Source organism: Amphiprion ocellaris, chromosome 13 (genome assembly GCF_022539595.1).
Source record: "Amphiprion ocellaris isolate individual 3 ecotype Okinawa chromosome 13, ASM2253959v1, whole genome shotgun sequence".
In the NCBI taxonomy this organism is placed as follows: domain Eukaryota; kingdom Metazoa; phylum Chordata; class Actinopteri; family Pomacentridae; genus Amphiprion; species Amphiprion ocellaris.
The window spans coordinates 2,604,722-2,625,264 of NC_072778.1; the positions used below are offsets into that span (position 1 = coordinate 2,604,722).

The window sequence follows — 20,543 nt, forward strand, 5'->3', positions numbered from 1 at the left end:
AGAAAATGAAAAAAACGGACCTTTATCGTTTCTGTCTCTTAGTGATTTAATTTTCCTGTTATTCTAAATATAAAATGAAAATTAAAGCATTTCGGAAATTTCGTATACCCCTTTTTGATCATGAAAAGGAAAAACGCCTTGTATTTCAATTTTAATTTTTGTATTTTAAAACGAAAATCAAATAATCATTCGTTTTTTTGTTTTTCAATACCCATTTCAGAACGGAAAATACAATTGACAACATATACATGGACCTGCTATATATCATGTTTGATAACTGCCATTTTATTCTACTAAACACAGTGAAATTTAATATTTACTCTTGATTTTACACAGTGGATTCTTGCTTTTTTAAAAATATAATTGATCTTTATTCAGTTTTTTGTAATGACTCTGTGCTTATTGTTCTGTTATGCTGCTTATCCAAAGAGGTGCTAAACTGCCTTTTATTGTAGTTTAACAATGACAATAAAGATCTATTCTATTCTATTCTGTTTTATTTGTACATAGTTAATAGCTGTCTACACGTACCACTACTAGCTGCTAGTTGTACTGTGCTCTGTACAAATGTATACAACCTAATTCTTTTTCAATTCATTTTATTTTTTAAGAATTTATAAATAAAATATTTTGTATTGGGCTTGCTAAGTTCCCACATCAGTTTTGTTGTATTTTCACAATGACAATAAAGCGTCTATTGATCGAAAGTCTGAGAATAACACATGGACATATTTAAAAAGGTCCAGAGATAAGCTTTTGCACAGAATTACTTGAACAGTTATCTAGTTTACATTTAGATGAACATTTCATGTTGTGATAAATAAATCAAGAGCTAAGGTACTTCATCATTTTCAAAATGCTAGTTATTGACATTTTTTTACATTCTGAAGTAAGGCAAGGTAGCCTTCAAAATAAAAGCATGAGATTTGCCTGATGAATTACAAACTGTGTGCTTCAAAAAATTCTGTGCCCAAACGCTGATGATAGATAACAGCAGAAATGTTGTAACATAATGTGTACAAAGAGGGGTTTTTTTGAGCAAAATCTGGCTCAACGACAGTCAAAACCATTGTGTTTCTATACATTCTGTTTCTCGCATTGTTCCATGTGGGTGGAATGAAAACTCCGTGAAGGAGAACTTCAGCGTGTGTGACTCAGATAAGTGGCAGGTTTTGAGGCAGCAGACATAAAAAACTATCTGAGGGAACAAAGACATCTGGCACACTGAGCATTTTACAGCCACCATGTTGCTTCAACACAACCATGGAGCTACGCTACTGTTTAAAAAGTTTGAGGTCACCCAGACCACTTCATGTTTTTTCTGTGAAAACTCAGTTTTATTCATGTGCTAACATAATTCCACAAGGGTTTTCTAATCATCAGTTAGCCTTTCAACACCATTAGCTAACACAATGTAGCATTAGAACACAGGAGTGATGGTTGCTGGAAATGTTCCTCTGTACCCCTATGGAGATATTCCATTAAAAATCAGCCGTTTCCAGCTAGAATAGTCATTTATCACATTATCTTCATTGAAAAAAACGCTTTTCTATGAAAAATAAGGACATTTCTAAGTGACCCCAAACTTTTGAACGGTTGTGTAAACAAGAGAAATGTGCAAAAACAGAAGATTTCTGAAAATACTTTTTCACAGCACTGTAAGTTGTCTCGATGGCCACAAGGTGGCAGGCAAGCCTTAGGAATTAAAGATGAAAAATGGAAAGGGTCTTTCTTATGGTCATTAAAGTAAATTCACCTTTCATACTAGACATGACGGAGGCTGAAGTCATCTCACTTGAAACTAGAGTCTTGGTTTTCCCAAAAAATGTCACAGGTCAGACTGGTTTGGAAATACAAATTAAACAGGAAGAGAGAGGTAGGGGTGATGTAAGAGAGATAAAGTGGTGAGACAAACAGTATCCACACAAAAGAGGAAGCCAGACATGCGAAGATCCAGAGAAAGAGACAGAAAAGGGACAAGATGAAGCATCACAGTGAGAGACATCGACGGACAAAAGGGTCGACTCTGCTGGACGAATGTCCTTGGAGGAGGGGGAAGGCAGATCAGCAGCAGCTGGGTCACACACACACACACACACACACACACACACACACACACACACAATATATTAGAGATATTTCACACTCAGTCATGTTGATGAATGATCCTGCTGTGTGTTTATGTGCGTTCATCTGATATCTGTTTCAAGTTGAAATTCAGTTTTTTTTGTATGTTTTACAAAAAAAAGTAATTTGCTTGTGTTTGCATGTCCTTGTGCTGAACATACACTGCTGTTCAAAATTTTGGGGTCACTTAGGAAGGTCTTAAGCATTTTTTTTTCAATGAAGAAAGCATTAAATGAATGATGAATCCAGTGTAGACATTGTTAATGTGGTAAATGACTATTGTAGCTGGAAACAGCTGATTTTTAATGGAATATCTCCATAGAGGTACAGAGGAACATTTCCAGCAACCATCACTCCTGTGTTCTAATGCTACATTGTGTTAGCTAATGGTGTTCAAAGGCTCATTGATGATTAGAAAACCCTTGTGCAGTTATGTTAGCACATGGATAAAAGTGTGAGTTTCATGGAAAACATGGAATTGTCTGGATGAGCCCAAACTTCTGAACAGTAGTGTAGGTGAGGACCAGCCTACAGAGTCTGTAAAGGTGTCTGCTGACGACACACAGCCAGTTATACTTTAGTAGGGAAGAGCTGTAATTATTAAATCCCAACTATCTACTGTATATGAGGTACATGCCATAACTGGTCTTTAACAGTTTTTTAATGCAGTTCATCTGGCAAGCTTGTTGCCAAACTTTCACTATTTTATGATTTTGTTTTGCAGCATACAAACCCTTTTTACAGCAGACATTTTGGTAATGAAAAGTCAGAAGCCTGTCCAACACCAAACTCTGCCAATATTAATGTTATTAAAACCAACCGTTGTGCTTTTCCTGCTTTGACGTGTTAAAGGTTCAAGTTTTGTGTACATTTAATAATTCACACACCATAACTAAAGGTGAACTATAGCATGAAAGCATTATTTAGTGTTAGTGAGAAATGAATTCACACCTAAGAGAAAGGGAGAGATTAGTGACTGAGTTGTACCACGGTAAAGGCCCAGCTCAATCCTTTACTCAAGTAAAAGCACTAAAACAGCAAAACAAAAAGACTCCATTCAAAGTAAAAGTCCTGCATGATATTAGCAGGATTAGCAGCAAAATGCAAACTGAAGCTATCAGATAATGTACTGGAGTAGAAAGTACAGTATTTTCCTCTGATTTGTAGCAGAGTGGAAGTAGAATAAAATGAGTAATACACTTACTTATTTTCCACCCCTTCCAATCACATATTTATATAATTCAGTGTAATGTACCCCTTCCACAGATCTCATTATATCTAACGAACATTCTTAAAAAAAAAACACATCCATGAACCTGGTTAGAAATCAGAGAAAAAAGGTTTTCTTCAGCATCACAGTGATCTAGTTGTTGCTGTCTGTACTTCCTGTTCACTGCAAACGGAAACTGATAATAACTCATTCAGCTGCTTTTAATGGAGCCAATTTGCCAAAATGTGAAGAAACCAACAAAAAAAAAACCAAGTCTCAGAGGAGAATAACAGCACCTGTCTACTGCTGAAATTACAACAACACTTTGAGAAGCCTTCTTGCTTTCCAGATGACTTTTTCAACCATAATAACTCCTGGGAAAATTTCACACTGAACTGATAAAAGAAGCAGAAGGACATCTCTTCATCCTCTTTAAAATGTAGGAAGTTTGCTTAATTCATTAACAGGTCCAAAACCAATCAAAAGTTTGGACAAACCTTCTCATTCAATGTTTTTTTTTTCCCAATTTATTTTAATTATTTAAAATCAGGGATTCATGGTGGAATTGCTGCAAAGAAGCCACTACAGAGGATGAACATCAAGAAGAAGACAAACACCAGAAATGTACATCACTGCACCTACAGATGCAAACCGAGTCTGAGTGAACAACTTCAGACTCCCAGACACCCCCTTTTCAGGTAAAAACTAGAGTTAAGGCTATCAAACTTGCACCAAGTAGGACCAGGCTGACAACCACTGGACACATCGTATATCTATGATTCAAATGTCCTGCAGCTGCATCTGAATCCAGTGTTGCACTTTAACAGATAGTTTGAACCACCAGGTCACAGATTAGAGTTGGATCAGATCAGCACTAAATTAGGTTTCATTTAGGTTTCATTAGGGTTTTGAGGGCAGCATTCTGTTTAGAAGATTTTTCTGAAAACAATCTGTTAAAATTTTTCATAAAACAGAAGCAGAATAAATAAGAAAATTGTGCTTCTATTTCAGAAAGTCATATTAGAAATAGAAGTTAACACATAGCTAGATAGTTAGTATCTACTTTAATTTCTTAGAACTACTGTGCCATAATAGCTTAAAAACTATTTAATGAATGTGATTTTTATCCTTTTATGTCAACACGTTGTGATTTCAGGACACCTGCTGCTCTTTGTCTCCACCTAGTGGATCTTTTATTTTACACATTTCCTTCACCTTGAGTTAAAAAAACCATTGTGAGGTCAAGGAAGATGTTAAGGAGAATTCATGAGGACTTATGAGGGTACTTGGAGAATCACACCACCCTGACACTAGGCTACACAACAGCAGATGTTGTTGGTTAGACAAGATCGACATAAATCTCTTCCTGTACAAATCACTGTTAAATCTCAACCACGCTCCACCTTTAAGCATTTCTTTTTAAACAAAGCATATACTGTAGGTCCATACTGTGGGATCACTGCACACTTGCAGTTCAACAAGCATCTTCTTTTCAACCAATATTCAGTTCAGGAGCAGAAAATATTTCCCTCTGGGAGATGCTATACATCACTGCTGTCCGGACCAAACCGAGTCTTAACCTCTTTATTCCCTAAAGAAACGTTTGGTATATATCACACACTTTGAATCCATATGTAACCGTGCCAATATGTAAATGTTCACGTGGTATTCAAGAAATGTTATGTTGAAACTATGTTTCAGCTGCAACAACTTATTTAACCCCAGCTGATGCAGTGAGGAGCATTTCTAAAACAACCATGATGGAAGTCATATCCTGTGGTCATGGAAAGGATTTTAATCTGTCTCAGACGTGTCAAATTATTCCTGCATCAAGCAAACAAAACAACTAAGGGGATTTCTGAAACTACTAAAATCAGGTTAAGAACCGTCCAACGCACTATTAAAACCTGAAGGATAGTGGAAAACCATCATCTTCGAGGAACAAATGTGGTCTGAACAAACTCTTAGATGATCGTAGGAAACCAACAGTAGAACTCACGGCTGTGTTTAACCCTCCTGTTGTCCTCATTTACGGCATCAAAAAATATTGTTCCCTTGTCTGAAAAAAATCCAAAAATTCCGCAAAAAATTCCCCAAATTTATAAAAATTTGCAAAGTAACCACAAGACAATTACCAGAAACAAAATGACAAAAACAGGAGACAAACGACAAAAGTCAGACAAAAAAACAACAAAAAAAAGACAAAATATTACAAAAATGAGACACAAAGCAACAAAAGAAAAATGAGCAATCTAGTATTTTACTTTATGAACAAACAACTTGTCATGGTCTAGAAATTATTTTAAATTTACAGTTTTACAAATTTACAATCTGCAGTTAATGTCTTCTCTGTAATGTTTACACTTTGAGGGCCGGATTGGACCCTCTGGAGGACCGGTTTTGGCCCGCGGGCTGCATGTTTGACACCCCTGGTCTAAAGCATATGAAACAACTGGATGTTTTTCAGATCTTGTAGATATAATCTGGCTTTGTACAAAAAAATAAGCAAACCAGTAAAACTTGTGATGAGTTGCTGCTACTAGAATACAAGCAGTGCAAATATTTCATTGGGAAAAACGCTGGAAACAAAAAACAACCACTTACGTAGAAAGGAGAAGAAGACTGGGAGACTTGCTCGAGCCATAAAACACCAGCGAAAGGACGCGATGAAGATTGTCTTTCATCCGATGTGACACACTGCATGTGTGGCTCCTACTGTCCAGTAATGTGTCGGGGCCCGGGGCTGCTTCACTCATGTCAGAGCTGCTTATTTCCCCCACTGGCAATCACAACCGCCATGACAGTCACAGTGTAGTTGAGAGGGATGCCACCCCGTCAGGATGCGGCTACTTGGTCACAAGACTTGTGAAGAATAGAAGTTAAACTGCAAAAAAAATCAAACAAAATGAATTAACCCTGAATAAAGACAGGGCAGTTGTACGAGCATCATACTATTTAAAGTCCAGGCAGTCATTTGAAGCTAGAGCAGCAGCTTCCTTGTATAAAGAGTTACTTAGAGTTGAATTGGAATCCCATAAATACTGACACCAGCCTTTTAATTCCCCTACTCGCTTTTCTTCCCTCTTTGTCTAAGCTTTATTGACATGCAGCACAATGCAGCGAACCCCATCCCATTAACGATCTGGGAGAAAAATCACTGAAGAATTCAGAGGAAATTGATTGTATTTCTTCCAAACAGTCCAAATGTGATTAAGTTACAGTCACAGACACACGACACAGCGCTGGTGTTCACAGTTCCAATAGTTGTAATAACAATGACGATTTAAAATTACAGCATTTAACAATTATGTTACTGATCTGAAGCCAAAATCACCTGTTAAAGAGAAGATGTGCTGATTTCAACTACATCATCAATAAAATATTTCCATGGCCTTAAACATACTGTAAACCTCCACGTTTTATACTGTGCTTGTATTTATATATGTATAGCATAATGCAGTAATTTTACTTCATAAATTTTATTGCCAGTCTATGGAGATTTTTTATTTCTTCAGTCTGTTCAGTTATAATGTTGTGAGTTGTTAAAACCATCTGGGCAGCAAACAAAAGCACCAAAGCTCTGACAGTGGTTCCCTTTGTTTTAGGAGCTTATTGCATCTCACAGTACAAAGGGAAACGTTTGACCCTTAAATACATAGTTTGTTTTTCTTTTTTAAAAGATTATCGTCATGGCATATTTTGTCTTTGCTGGATTGTGACGATCAGAAGATACGGAGTGAAAGAAAGGGTGTGACACGCAACACAGGTCTTTGGCTTCCATAGATGGGAAGATGAGGCGTTGCTCTCGTTTTGTCTGAGTTTTGCAGCCGAAGAGATTCTAATTTAGGGCAAACTAAACACTTTCAGAGTGTCTGTCGCTACAGCAGCAAATGTCTGACATTTTCCTGGACAGCCCGTGATTTTGAGATCCTGTATCCTCACGAGGTAGACGGTAGAACAAGACAGGTCACACACAAGGGGGCTTAAATGAAATAGTCATGCAGCTCTTCTAGACTTCTCAAATGTTAGTATAGTACAGTAAAATGGACAGTTTTATTACTGCACTGAACAACAATGTTCAGTCTTTGGGGCCTTCAGTATAGTATAGTATAGTATAGTATAGTATAGTATAGTATAGTATAGTATAGTATAGTATAGTATAGTATAGTATAGTATAGTATAGTATAGTACAGTACAGTACAGTATAGTATAGTATAATTCAGTACAGTACAGTATATTATTATTGAATTTCCCTTCGGGGATTAATAAAGTTATTGTATTGTATTGTATAGTACAGTACAGTACAGTACAGTACAGTATAGAATAGTATTATACAATACTGTGTAGTACATTACTATATAATACAGTATAGTTAGGTGCAATATAGTATAGTATAGTATAGTATAGTATAGTATAGTATAGTATAGTATAGTATAGTATAGTGTAATATAGTGTAATATAGTGTAATATAGTATAGTACTATACAACAGTATAGTATAGCATAGCATAGTATAATGAAGTAAATTATAGTATAGTGTCATAGAAAAAAGTATAGTATAGTACAGTACAATACAGTTTAGTACAGTATAGTACAGTACAGCATAACATAGCATAACATCGTATCGTATCATATAGTATAGCATAATAAAGTATAGTGTAGTATCATAGAAAAAATATAGTACAGTACAGTATAGCATAGCATAGCAAAGTATAGTATAGTATAGTGTAGTATAGTATAGTATAGTATAGTATCATAGAAAAAGTATAGTATAGTACAATACAGTACAGTATAGCATAGCATAGCAAAGTATGGTATGGTATAGTATAATATAATATAGTATAGTATAGTATAGTATAGCATAGCATCATAGAAAAAGTATAGTATAGTGCAGTATAGCATAGCATAGCATAATAAAGTAAATTATAGTATAGTGCCATAGAAAAAAGTATAGTATAGTACAGTACAATACAGTATAGTATAGTATAGCATAGCATGGCATGGCATAGCATGGCATAGCATAGTTTTATCACTGCACTGAACAACAACAACATCCAGTCTTTGGGGCCTTCAGTCTTATGGTTTGGACTTGAAGGATGCACAAACACAACTGATTACTTTTACAATGCAGATCATTTTCACAAATACTGAAACTTACACCAAACTACAGAATAACAAAAGGATGACCTACTCATTGGATGACCTACTAGCTGCTGTCGTGAACTTAAACATGGGGCAGTATGTCACGCTGGAAGTTCTTTCTGTAGTTGATGTCGATGTAATTACTTCTGTAATTCTGCATCGGCTTAAAAAACTACTCCAGCCATTCTTAAATAGCTGGAGGAACATGCCTGGTATTTTATTACGTTCATTATGCTGTAAATCCAACTCTGTCCACTGTTGCCGTGGAACATCTGAACATGAAGCACGGCACCTCGAACATGAAGCACGGATCGTAAAAAGTGGAGTGTTTGCCTCACTTTTACTACAGCATGAGGAGAGACTGAGGAAAACCTCGCAGTGATTTATTGGGGAGTAAAAAGACGGCGTGGAGAGCAGGAAAGGAGGAAGCTGCTATCTCTCCTCATCGCTGCTTAGAGTCCCACTGCTTAATGACTTCAGATAGAGATGGAGGAGGATAAATAAATGGGTAAAGGGAAGGAGAAAATGGGGCATTCTGATGGATCAGATAAGACTCTGTAATGACAAAGAAGCTCTCCTGCCATGGCACCTTTGTCACAACATCTCCTTCCTCTTCTTTACTCCAGTCCTCTTTATTATATCGACCAAATACATATGTTTATGTCACATTTTGCTGTTTGTGTTGATGAGATTTTTTAATTGAATTTATTTGTTTAGAAATCCACAATGACTGTCTTCTCATTGTCCTCCGTAGAGGCTGTTTATTCCAACTGGCAGGGAAAATGTTGGCCATTCAGTCAGCGATCTATTCAACATGCAAAGGAGAATTCCACCAATTTTACACATCTCATGGTGTTTCCAGGTGTTGCAGAGCACTGCTGGATGAAGTTTTATGATATTTTGTGTTCTCCAGAGGCAGCTGTGTGAAGTCTGATAAATGTCCCCTCAAGTTCAGTCAGTTGGGTCTGAGTGTGAAAATGTGGAGGTGTAGAGTCAGAGAGAAGTGAGCTCACCAGACCTCTGGAGCTCAATCCTCATTTCTGCTGCAGGCTACGTTAGCTGCTGCTAGCATGAAATTGGACTATGGGTAATGTAGGTACCAGGCTTTGATGTGGAAGAAGAGTGTGTTCAATACAGAAGGCAATATCTCTGGTGCCGCTCTACAGATTTTGATCATTTTTAAAGCTGTCTGCTGTGAATCCAATCATAGTACAGTATAGTATAGTATAGTACAGTACAGTACAGTACAGTACACTATAGGACTGTATAACTCCGTACAGTACAGTATAGAATAGTATAGTATAGCACTATACGATACTGTATAGTACATTACTATATAATACAGTATAATACAGTATAGTATAGTATAGTATAGTGCAATATAGTACAGTACAGTACAGTACTATGCTATGCGGTACAGTACTGTACCGCATAGCATAGTACATCATAGTATCATATAGAATAGTATAATGTAATATAGTATAGTACTATACAACAGTATATTATATTATATTATATTATATTATATTATATTATATTATATTATATTATATTATATTATATTATATTATATTATATTATATTATATTATATTATATTATATTATATTATATTATATTATAGTACAGTACAGTATAGTATACTCAGAATGGCTGTGGCTCAGCTGGTAGAGCAGGTTGTCCACTGATCACAAGGTTGGTACTTCGGGTACCACTAAGATATCAAGGCGCTGTATAAGAGTTGATCATTTACCATATAGTATATAGGCATAGTAATATAGTAACTATAACCTTAGTTAGAAGTTTTAAACATAACCTTCTAGCCACAGAAAGTGTCTTCTGTCCTCCTGAACCCAAACCAGGAGCTGATTTCATAAGAGATCAGCGTAATAGTTAAAGCCTCATAATCTGCTTTTAGAAGCCGCAAGTAAACTGAAGTCTTAGAGTGAAGTTCTCTGTTGAGATAATACGACATTTTAATGACAAGTTTTCCTGCTGTCATTCGTCTTGTTCTCCTGCATAATGGTACATATTTCTTGGTTATCAGCTGTACACTGCTTCTCACAGTGCACTATATAGGACATAACATCTGTAATTTAACATTACAAAATGGCGAACACCCTATATAGTGGACTATATGGGGTGTAGTGAGTCATAGTTCCACCCTGGACAAAGCTCAACCGTACAAGTAGAAATGATGAATTTCACCGGGAAGCCTGATGATAATAAGTTTCTGACCTCATGCAGATGGGCTGTTGTCACCGTCCAATGACCCCGTGACCTCCACCCTTCTCTCCCGCTCTCTAAGGATGGTATGATGTCATATCTCAGTGCCTCCCCCATCCCATGGGACCAAAACCAATCAGCCAGAGTGCTGTCCCCCCACTGAACCTCTTAACTCTCCAGCCTTCCCTCAAGCTTCTGACCCATCACCTCGCCATTATCTGCCCAGCGACACCTACCACTGACACCTTCCTGAGTGTGCAGAGACAGAGAGAGACAGAGGGACACTTTGGGTCGACACAGTTCCTTTGTGTCCATCTTCGTGTATGGAAGTGTATCAATCTGTGTTTGTGTATGTCTGCGTATGTGAGCAGCTAGGAGTGTGTGTGGATATATGACGGTGAGTGACGATCTTTCAGTCATAGTCACGGGTTAGAGGTCAAACGCACAGCTTCTCCCTACAGCAGTAACCATTCACACACACACGCACGCACGCACACACACACACACACACACACACACACACACACACACACACACACACACACACACTCACACATTGTCTTCATTTGTGAACAAAAAAAGGAGGTGCAACATTGTAATGCTTGAATTAAATATTCTTAAAAGAAAATGCCATAAAAACAAAACAACGCTGGCCTCAAATCTCACTTGACTGAAGGGTGACTCAAGCACATTTATGCCAGCCCTGTACCTCATTCCAAACTTTAGGTAGTTGTATTTTACTTGACTGTTTCTGTTTTCTGGTAATTTCTACGTTAGACTTGTCACAGTATTGGTACAGCGAGGTATCACTACTAATACTAAAAGATCTGAATATTTATGTTGTATTCTGATCTCAAAATCTCCAAAAAGCTACATTTGTGTATTAAAATCACTCTAATTTAAAACATTTGCTTTCTGATTGTGGCACCAGAGAAAACGTAATTCATCTTCTGGTGAGTGTGAATGTTTAGATCCACTTCCACAGCAAACCGGTCAGTGTTTGTTCAGATATATAGCTCTGGACTCAAGCACTCACTGTCTAAAAATACAGCCCACTATCAGTCAGCACAGAGCATGCTAAAATGTTAGCATAGGGCGTCCTATCTCTGCTCTGGAGGGCTGGATTAAAGAAGGTCTTTTGTCTGTGTAAGCCTCTAATAAGTAAGTCATCATTTCTGTGTGAGAGAGTATATTTGTGGGTGTGGGTGGTGATATAGTGGTGAGAAGCCCCCTGACCGGGAACCCCAGCAGCCTGTAGGTGTTAGTGCTGGATGTGCCAGAACAAAGGCTTCTAGATAAGGTGGGCAGCAAATTTCCTCTCCTCTTCTGCTCTCATGTAACTTTTCTGGTTTCCAGCCATCTTTCTCTCCAACAGATAAGAGAGGCTATGCAACCTGTTTCCTCCACTCATGTTAACCCCATTCGGTCCAACCAAACGTTTATCATTTAGTTATTCTCATGTTTCTTTAGGATGGATCAAGTCAGAGTCTAACATTGTGGAGAATGCTGTCTTGACATGACAATTTGTTTGCTTTAGTGAAGTCCTGACAGTAGAAACAACAGCAATGGTCTAATGTTCTTAAAAGCTGCAGCACGTTTCAGTAACTGAAAGCTGAAATATGCTGTCTGCTGTCAGTCTATCAGCTGTAATTAAAGCCTATATACATTCACCGGCCACTTGAATAGGTACACCAGTTCAATTGCTTGTTAACACAAAGAGCTAATCAGCTAATCACATGGTTGCAACTCAGTGCATTTAGACACATAGACGTGGTCAAGACAACTTGCTGAAGTTCAAACCGAGCATCAGAATGGGGAAAAAAGAGGATTTAAGTGACTTTAAACATGCCGTGGTTGTTGGTGCCAGACGGGCTGGTCTGAGTATTTCACAAACTGCTGATCTACTGGGATTTTCACACACAACCATCTCTAGGGTTCACAGAGAATGGTCAGAAAAAGAGAAAATATCCAGTGAACCAAAATGCCTTGTTGATGTGAGAGGTCAGAGGAGAATGGGCAGACTGGTTGGAGATGATAGAAAGGCAACAGGAACTCAAATAACCACTGGTTACAACCAAGGAATGCAGAAAACCATCTCTGAACACACAACAACCTTGAAGAAGATGAACTACAGCAGCAGAAGACCACACCGGGTGTCTCTCCTGTCAGATAAGAGCAGGAAACTGAGGCTACAGTTCACACAGACTGACTAAAACTAGACAATAGAAGTTTGGAAAAATGTTGCCTGGTCTGATGAGTCTCCATTTCAGATGGTCAGAATTTGGCGTAAACACCACGAAAGCTTGGATCCATCCTGCCTTGTATCAACAATTCAGGCTGCTAGTGGTGTGATGGTGTGGGGGATATTTTCTTGGCACACTTTGGGCCCCTTAGTACCAACTGATAATGGTTTAAACTCCACAGCCTCCCTGAGTATTGTTGCCAATCATGTCCATCCCTTTATGACCACAGTGGACCATCTTCTGACGGCTGCGTCCAACAGGATAATGCACCATGTCTCAAAGCTCAAATCATCTCAAACTAGTTTCTTGAACATGACAATGAGTTCACTGCACTCCAATGGACTCCACAGTCACCAGATCTCAATTCAATAGAACCTTTGGGACGTGGTGGAACAGAAGATTGGCATCATGGATGTTCAGCTGACAAATCTGCAGCAACTGTGTGATGCTAACAGGTCAATATGGAGATAAATCTCTGAGGAACGTTTCCAACACCTGGTTGAAAGTATGCCACGAAGAATTAAGGCAGTTCTGAAGGCAAAAGGGGGTCCAACCTTTTACTAGTAAGGTGTACCTAATAAAGTGGCCAGTGAATGTAGATGTTCATTTTAACACCGCTGAATTTTGGAATCTGTTATTAGTTTTTGGTTCACACTTCAGGAGTTTGCATTGTTTCATGAGTCTGCCATCGTTTCATGACTGCTACAGTCAGGACAATCCCTTTGTTTCACTTCACAACTCAGCCGCTTGTCTTTGTTTTTATTTCCTCACTTACTCATAAATTATGCATGCAATCCTCCATATCCAACCAGATAATAGCTGCATTAAAGACAACTGCAAAGTGTCTTCTTACCAGCCAAACTTTCAGACTTTACATGAAACTACATGGCATAAATCCCTGACTTGTTCCTGTTCTGTAGAAGGGGCCACTCCCCCAAGAACATTTGCTGGTAGAATCTGACTATTATTGTTTTTTGGGGTTTTTTTGGGCATATAATTTAAATCTTAGTGCTGCCTTCAGAGGTTGTATCCTGTGTTTAGCAGCCTGGAAGCAGAGTTCTTGTGCTTCCATGCTGCTGCACTTCAGCTTCCAGGAACACACTGATTACATGCTACATGTAGTCAGTGGAGCGCAGTTAAAGGAGGATCATGCTACAGAACAGGAGGAGGTGTGGGGAGATGGCTGACTGAGCCTTCTGCTGGACTGACTTCAGGGCACACAGCTTAAGAAGGTCAGCTTTGTTTCAGGTCTAAAAAGAGATGCTACACGTACAAATGCTTCACTGAAGGTGTGAGGCAGTGGAAAATGTATTCTGCTAAACTGTGTTTATAGCAGTGGCGCAGAAGAACTGTGCTAAACAGGCCTTTATCATAATCAGGAGAAACTAATAACATTAAGTATGACTCTGTTTCATTTAAATGTCTAAGCCAGTCATGCTAGTGAGCCATCAAGCCCAATAAATGCAAGCGAAATAGAAAGCTCCCAGTAATAGTGATATTGATTAGACCTGTGCTTTTACTGCTGTAAAAAAAAAGGGCAAGTAGTTGTTGCTTTGCATTTACTGATACTGAACTTTACGCACTATGATGACTGCAGTTATTTAACACATACTTTACAGTGCAATGACTTGCATGATTTCTGTTTATTGAAAATAAACGCCTGAAGTAAAATTTCTTTTTATTACTATTTGGAGCTGAATCAAGTCATTGAATTATTTATTTATTGAACGTTGTTACCTTTTTTTAAGAGTAAAACAACAACAGGAAGACCACACATACATACACTACTGTTCAAAAGTTTGGGGTCACCCAGACAATTTCATGTTTTCCATGAAAACTCACACTTTTATCCATGTGCTAACATAACTGCACAAGGGTTTTCTAATCATCACTGAGCCTTTCAACACCACTAGCTAACACAATGTAGCATTAGAACACAGGAGTGATGGTTGCTGGAAATGTTCTTCTGTACCTCTATGGAGATATTCCATTAAAAATCAGCTGATTCCAGCTAGAATAGTCATTTACCACATTAACAATGTCTAGACTGTATTTCTGATTCATTTAATGTTATCTTCATTGAAAAAACAGCTTTTCTTTCAAAAATAAGGACATTTCTAAGTGACCCCAAACTTCTGAATGGTAGTGTATGTTTTTACACATCTCGATGTTAGCCAAACGGGTGCATCACTTTGTTTTAATGTCTTTCTTTGTTGTCTGACTCTTCACTGTAACCACTGTGATGGTATCTGATTTGACTTTTTCTGGGCCTTTTCTTCAGCTTTCCCTCTGTAAATAAATTAGTGGTTTCATTACACATTTAATGAGAGGATACAGAGTCAACCTGCAGTGGGAGTTTATCTTGACGTTGTCTTTTTCTTTTAATGTCACAACACCCCTGAAACAAAGTTAGTATAAAATCTGTAAACTTGCTGTTAAGTTTAACTTTCGCTTAGTCTTTTATCTGTTTTTGATTTGACTCAGAAAGACATTTATGCTTATCTAGGAGATAATAAGACAGACAGAGAATCTATTGCGTCAAAGATTGTTGAACCACATGTAAATAGAGTCCCTGGTAAATGTAGCTGCTACAATACAGGAAAGTTGGCTAGTTGGATGACATAAAGATGACCCTCAAAGTTAAAAAGTGCCACAGTGATTCATCATCGCTGTTTATTCAGAGAATAACAGCATAAAAACAATAGAGCCGCGTACGTACAGCCTGTTTTCCCACCGGGTCCTTCGTCTATGAGGCATATTGCAGATGTATTATAGATGATGTGTTTGTAATAAGCAGTGGTGAAAGTAGATTGAAGTTCCTGCTGGTGCCGTTCTCTTTGTCTGAATCGTCACTCGGAGTTGTTTTTCCACCACTCTGCTTGTCTGCTTCTGTCTGGTTCGTCTGAAATATTTGTGGAATTGTTCCTTTCCACTATTCCCAAAACACATCAAAGCACAACTGACACAAGCAGCTGGTTACATGTCTGCATCCACTTCCTGCCCATTTCAGCAACTCCACCGAGCGTCACAGCCAAGTAAGGAAAAGTCAAAAATGAGTTGATGGAGGGTTTTGATTTTATTGGCCACCTGTAAAATGAGTACTTTGGTAAGATTAGACGATGTTCATCATCATCATCACCATGGCTACAGTAATAAATCAGTGGCTGAAGACAAACAGTTTTGGTTTAAAGTCGTGGTCTCCAGTGCTTTCTTGACCCGTCCATTCACCCTGAGCTCCTGCAGAAGCCAACTTTGTGGCCACATGTTATGATGACATAACCTGGCTTCTTCTTTTGCTGATTTCGTAATTATTTTAGACACTTGAAAGCAAATCTGTGTTATTTTGGGGAGAAATTTGCTGAAACAATTGAATGCAACTTGCACAGAGGACAACCTCTAACAGAGGGAAATAGTACATTTGTTAGGGACTATTTTCAGTAGCAGAACACTACACTTTTGGTGAGTATTTTGGCCAGCAGCAGGACATCAGTGTAAGCTAGAATCAGGTCCATAAATGTTTGGACACAATGTTCAGCATTGGGGTTCACCACAATGATGGATTTGAAATGAAAACAATCAAAATGTGCTCTAAGTGCAGTCTTCCAGTTTTAATTTGAGGGTATTGACATCCAAATCAGATCGACGGTGGAGGAATTACAACACATTTTAGATGTTCCCTCCACCTTTTTAAGGGACCAAACGTAATTGGACAAACTAACATAATCATCAATCAAACAGTCACTTTTAATATTTGGTTGCCTGAAATCTGGAACCCACAGACATGATCAGATGCTGGGTTTGGTCCCTGGTGATGCTCTGCTGCTGCTGTCTTCATTTCCTGCTTGATCTTGGGGGATTTTTTCCTCAGTTTTGTCTTCAACAAGTGAAATGCAGCTCAGTTGGATTCAGGTCTGGTCAGCACATCTTGATTGTTTCATTTCAAATCCACTGTGGTGGTGTACAGAGCTCAAAGGCAAATAGTGTCAATGTCTGACTGTCTAAATTCATGGTAATGAAAGAACATCACCTAGTGTAACAGTGTGGTTCACTGATGTGTTTTTAACTGTTTTTGGAGAGCAGAGGCATGAGGAATGAAATACATCAGGACTGGGATACAAACAGAATATTTGGCACTAGGATGTTGTTGTTTTCAGAGTTTTTCATGGGATTTAGCAACAACAACAACAACAAAAAACCTGTAGAATATTGCCAGCATTACAACATCTATCCCAACAAGCAGACTGATCAGATTGAATTATAATCAAATAAGTCAAAGTGACAGTTTGCTCGTGTTCATTGAGAGACAGTTGTTTTGTTTTGCCTGTTAACCCAGGCTTCCAAACTCCCCAGATCTCAATCCAATCCACGGACACCCCACAACCCCACAACTCAGCCCCAAGATTCATCACCTGTGTACCTCTGTAAGGCGAGACTGGCATTGGTTTCAGTTTATCTATAAAACGTTGATTGGCAAAATGACATAATACATAACGTCCTTGTTAAATTCATCTCAAAATCACTATTCAACCCCACAACCCAACAACCCTCAGGGCCAGAAGATCCGGACGTTGTTTAGGTGGCATGAGAAGGTTCTACACAATATGAGGCCGGTTGTTTTAATGTTGAGACTGTTTGGGTAGTATGGTATGTCACGTTACTTTACTTTGGATGGACAATAATCCAAGCAGAATTGACAATCCCTCCCTAGAGTATGCGGTCTGTCCTTCACGACTTGATCTCAGTCTGTGCAACAGTGTCTTTATGTAGGAAGTCCATGTGATTAAGAGGCTTACCGCTGGTAGACTCCCATAAGACCAGTTTGGAAGTCTGACAAGGTGACCAGCCAGCTTTAGATGCTTCTCAATAACTTTTGTTGATACTTTACACAGTCTTCCATACAGATTGTTGTTTGTCATGTGGTCTCTCCAGATGTTCATACGTAACAATCGTGTGTATGTGCCATCGAGAGATTTTTCCTCATTATCTGTATCCACACAATAGAACTAATTCTATTGTTACAATGAAGAGATGGATTTTATCCGGCACAACGTACATCTGAGAGTAGATACAACAAAATCAAGGATCTGGGTGAAGAGAAAGCAACCTGGGTAAGTGTCTGTGTAGATTCTCAGTCATCCGGGTCATCGTAATCGTAGGAGATTCAGTAAAAATCAACTGGACTTCTCTTGTAGGTTCTTGAAGACGTTTCACCTTCATCCAAGAGGCTTCTTCAGAACTGAAGTTCATGTGGTCTCTCCAGGAGAGACAGAACTGAAGAAGCCTCTTGGATGAGAGATGGAACGTCTTCAAGAACCTACAAGAGAAGTCCAATTCTTTTTTTCTGCTGACGCTCCTCCAAAAACCTGGATAAGTGTCATAAAACAAGTTCAAGTGCAAATGTACTTTGGTGCCTAGAGGCAGTGTGGGAGGTAATAGGGTCTTTACTTCCTATTACCCATCTACCTACCTACGCTGTCCTGCTATCCCCACCCCTTCATCCCCACTATCACCTCAACTGGTTGAGGCAGATGGCCACTTTCTCTGAGCCTGGTTCTGTCTGAAGTTTTTTATTCATCTCCCTATTTTAGTTTTTTTTTTTTGGTTCCTTCCCACCATCGCTCATAGGGAATCCAAAGACAACTTTGGATTGATGGGTTTTCTGCTTTGTTTTAAAATTCGTCAGGTTTTCACCTCACTATGTTAAACACTGTGAGATGACATATGTTGTGAATTGGCGCTACGTAAATAAAACTGAATTGAATTGCATTGAACAAATGAAGCCTAGAAGATGATTAAAACAGGTTTTGTGGATAAATTTCCCAGGAAAAGACAGATAGGACTTTGTTTTGACAACTGTGCTACACAACTGGTGCAAATGTACCTCCCATGGGCTGAGCTGCTCCGTGCTCCCTCAGAGTAAGACATCCTTCCAAGATGTCTCGATCAGTGTTTGTTTTCCAGATGCTTTTTAACTCATAGTATGCTTTCTATGCCAATGCTTTTCTGACCTTGATGTCTCGCTTTGTAGAGCTCATCCATGATCCCAGGTACTCGAAGTTCTCCACACACGAAATCAATTCTCCTTTTCTGGCGCTTCGTTGTTTGCCTAAAAAAGCAGAATATATATATGTATATGTCTAGGTGCTGTTGGCTTCATGCTTTTATTCTTGTTGAGGATAAATTTATAGCCTTAGTGGAAGTTTTTCACATCACAAATATAAAGCAGCTTTCATGCGACCGGTCATGTTTAATCGCCAAATTCTAAAATAAGTCATCGGGGTGTAACTGTAAACATCATCCCACATCGAGCAATTTTTAATCTGCATAGGAGATGTGTGTGAGTGTGTGTGTGTGAGTGTGTGTGTGTGTAATAAGTTGTTGAGAAACCCCAGTCATGAGTCACTTGGGGAGTTTATGGCTCATACACATTTCAACAAGCTGTCTTCTGTCTCTGTAACACTCATCTCTCTGCATCACTCCTTCTTTTTCCTCTGCTTTCTATTCATTTGTAGCTCAGCTCCCCTTATTAAATCTCTCTCTCTCCTTCGTTGAGTTTCCCTCTGCCTCGCTCTCTCTCTCTCCCTGGTCCCTGCTGGCAGTGAGTTCTAATGAGAAAACACAGGGGACCAACAGAATAATTAGGTTAACGTAGATTTGCATGCCCCCCTTCCCTCTCTCTCTATCACACACAGATGTTTGTATGGCTATCTTTGTGAGAACACATAATGCATTCCCCTGCTCCTTTAAAGCTAACCTTGACTGTCGGAAATGAGCACCTAACCCCAACCTTTACCTAAGCCTTGAATCTAATCTTAACCCCCATTCCTTTGAGGTCCTCGCTTTCCGAAACATCCTCTCTAGGACTCAAACTGGTCCTTGCAAGGATAGGTGGACAACTACAGGCACACACACACACACACACACACACACACACACACACACACACACACACACACACACACACACACACGCGAGTGGACAAGCACATGCTACCGAAACATGATTATAGCTGTTGGAGGGATAGTTCACGTCTGTGTGTGTGTGTGTGTGTGTGTGTGTGTGTGTGTGTGTGTGTGTGTGTGTGTGTGTGTGTGCATACTGTACACATTTTTATCTGCGTGTGTGTATGGATGTTCGGTAAGTACAACACACACACACTCACACACACTCTCTCCCGCTGTCTCTCCAGGGACTAACAGATAGCACCCATTACTGTCAGGCTCATCTGCCTCTAATTGGCTGTGATCGGAGCCCGTTGTCCCCAGAGGGAGGGGCCAAAGATTCAATTAAACCGTGTGATTGGTCCCTGTAAATATTTAATGTCCAGGACTAAAAACAGCCAGGGCAACACTTCCTGGAATCAAACTCAACGCGATCAATGCCAACAGACCATGTTTGTGCTCTATTTGTATCATTGTGTGGACAGTATATATCTGTCTCCCTGTGGACGCGGTTGTGTGTTTTTCTATGGTAATTTTGTGCGCATATAAACATACACATACGCGGATTCATCTTCTGTGTATGTCCTTCTGTGTGCTGGTTTAATCTATTTGTTCTGAAATACAGCATACAAATTTTTTGTCTTGATGTGTGTGTTG

The 20,543-nt window shown here is 38.9% G+C and overlaps 1 long non-coding RNA gene across 6 annotated transcripts in view; it reads right to left on the bottom strand.

Annotated features, from left to right (window-relative positions):
• Positions 1–20,543, bottom strand: part of LOC118471573 (uncharacterized) — a 119,235-nt gene that overhangs the window by 24,751 nt on the left and 73,941 nt on the right. For 4 of the 6 annotated variants that reach the window (XR_008603727.1, XR_008603728.1, XR_008603723.1 and 1 more), the window contains exons 2-3: positions 18,954–19,051; positions 5,942–6,221 (exon numbers count right to left, since the gene is read on the bottom strand). This is a non-coding gene — a long non-coding RNA (uncharacterized LOC118471573). Of the gene's footprint in view, positions 1–5,941; positions 6,222–18,826; positions 19,052–20,543 lie in introns of all 6 variants that reach the window. The other 2 variants (XR_008603725.1, XR_008603724.1) reach the window with 2 other exon arrangements.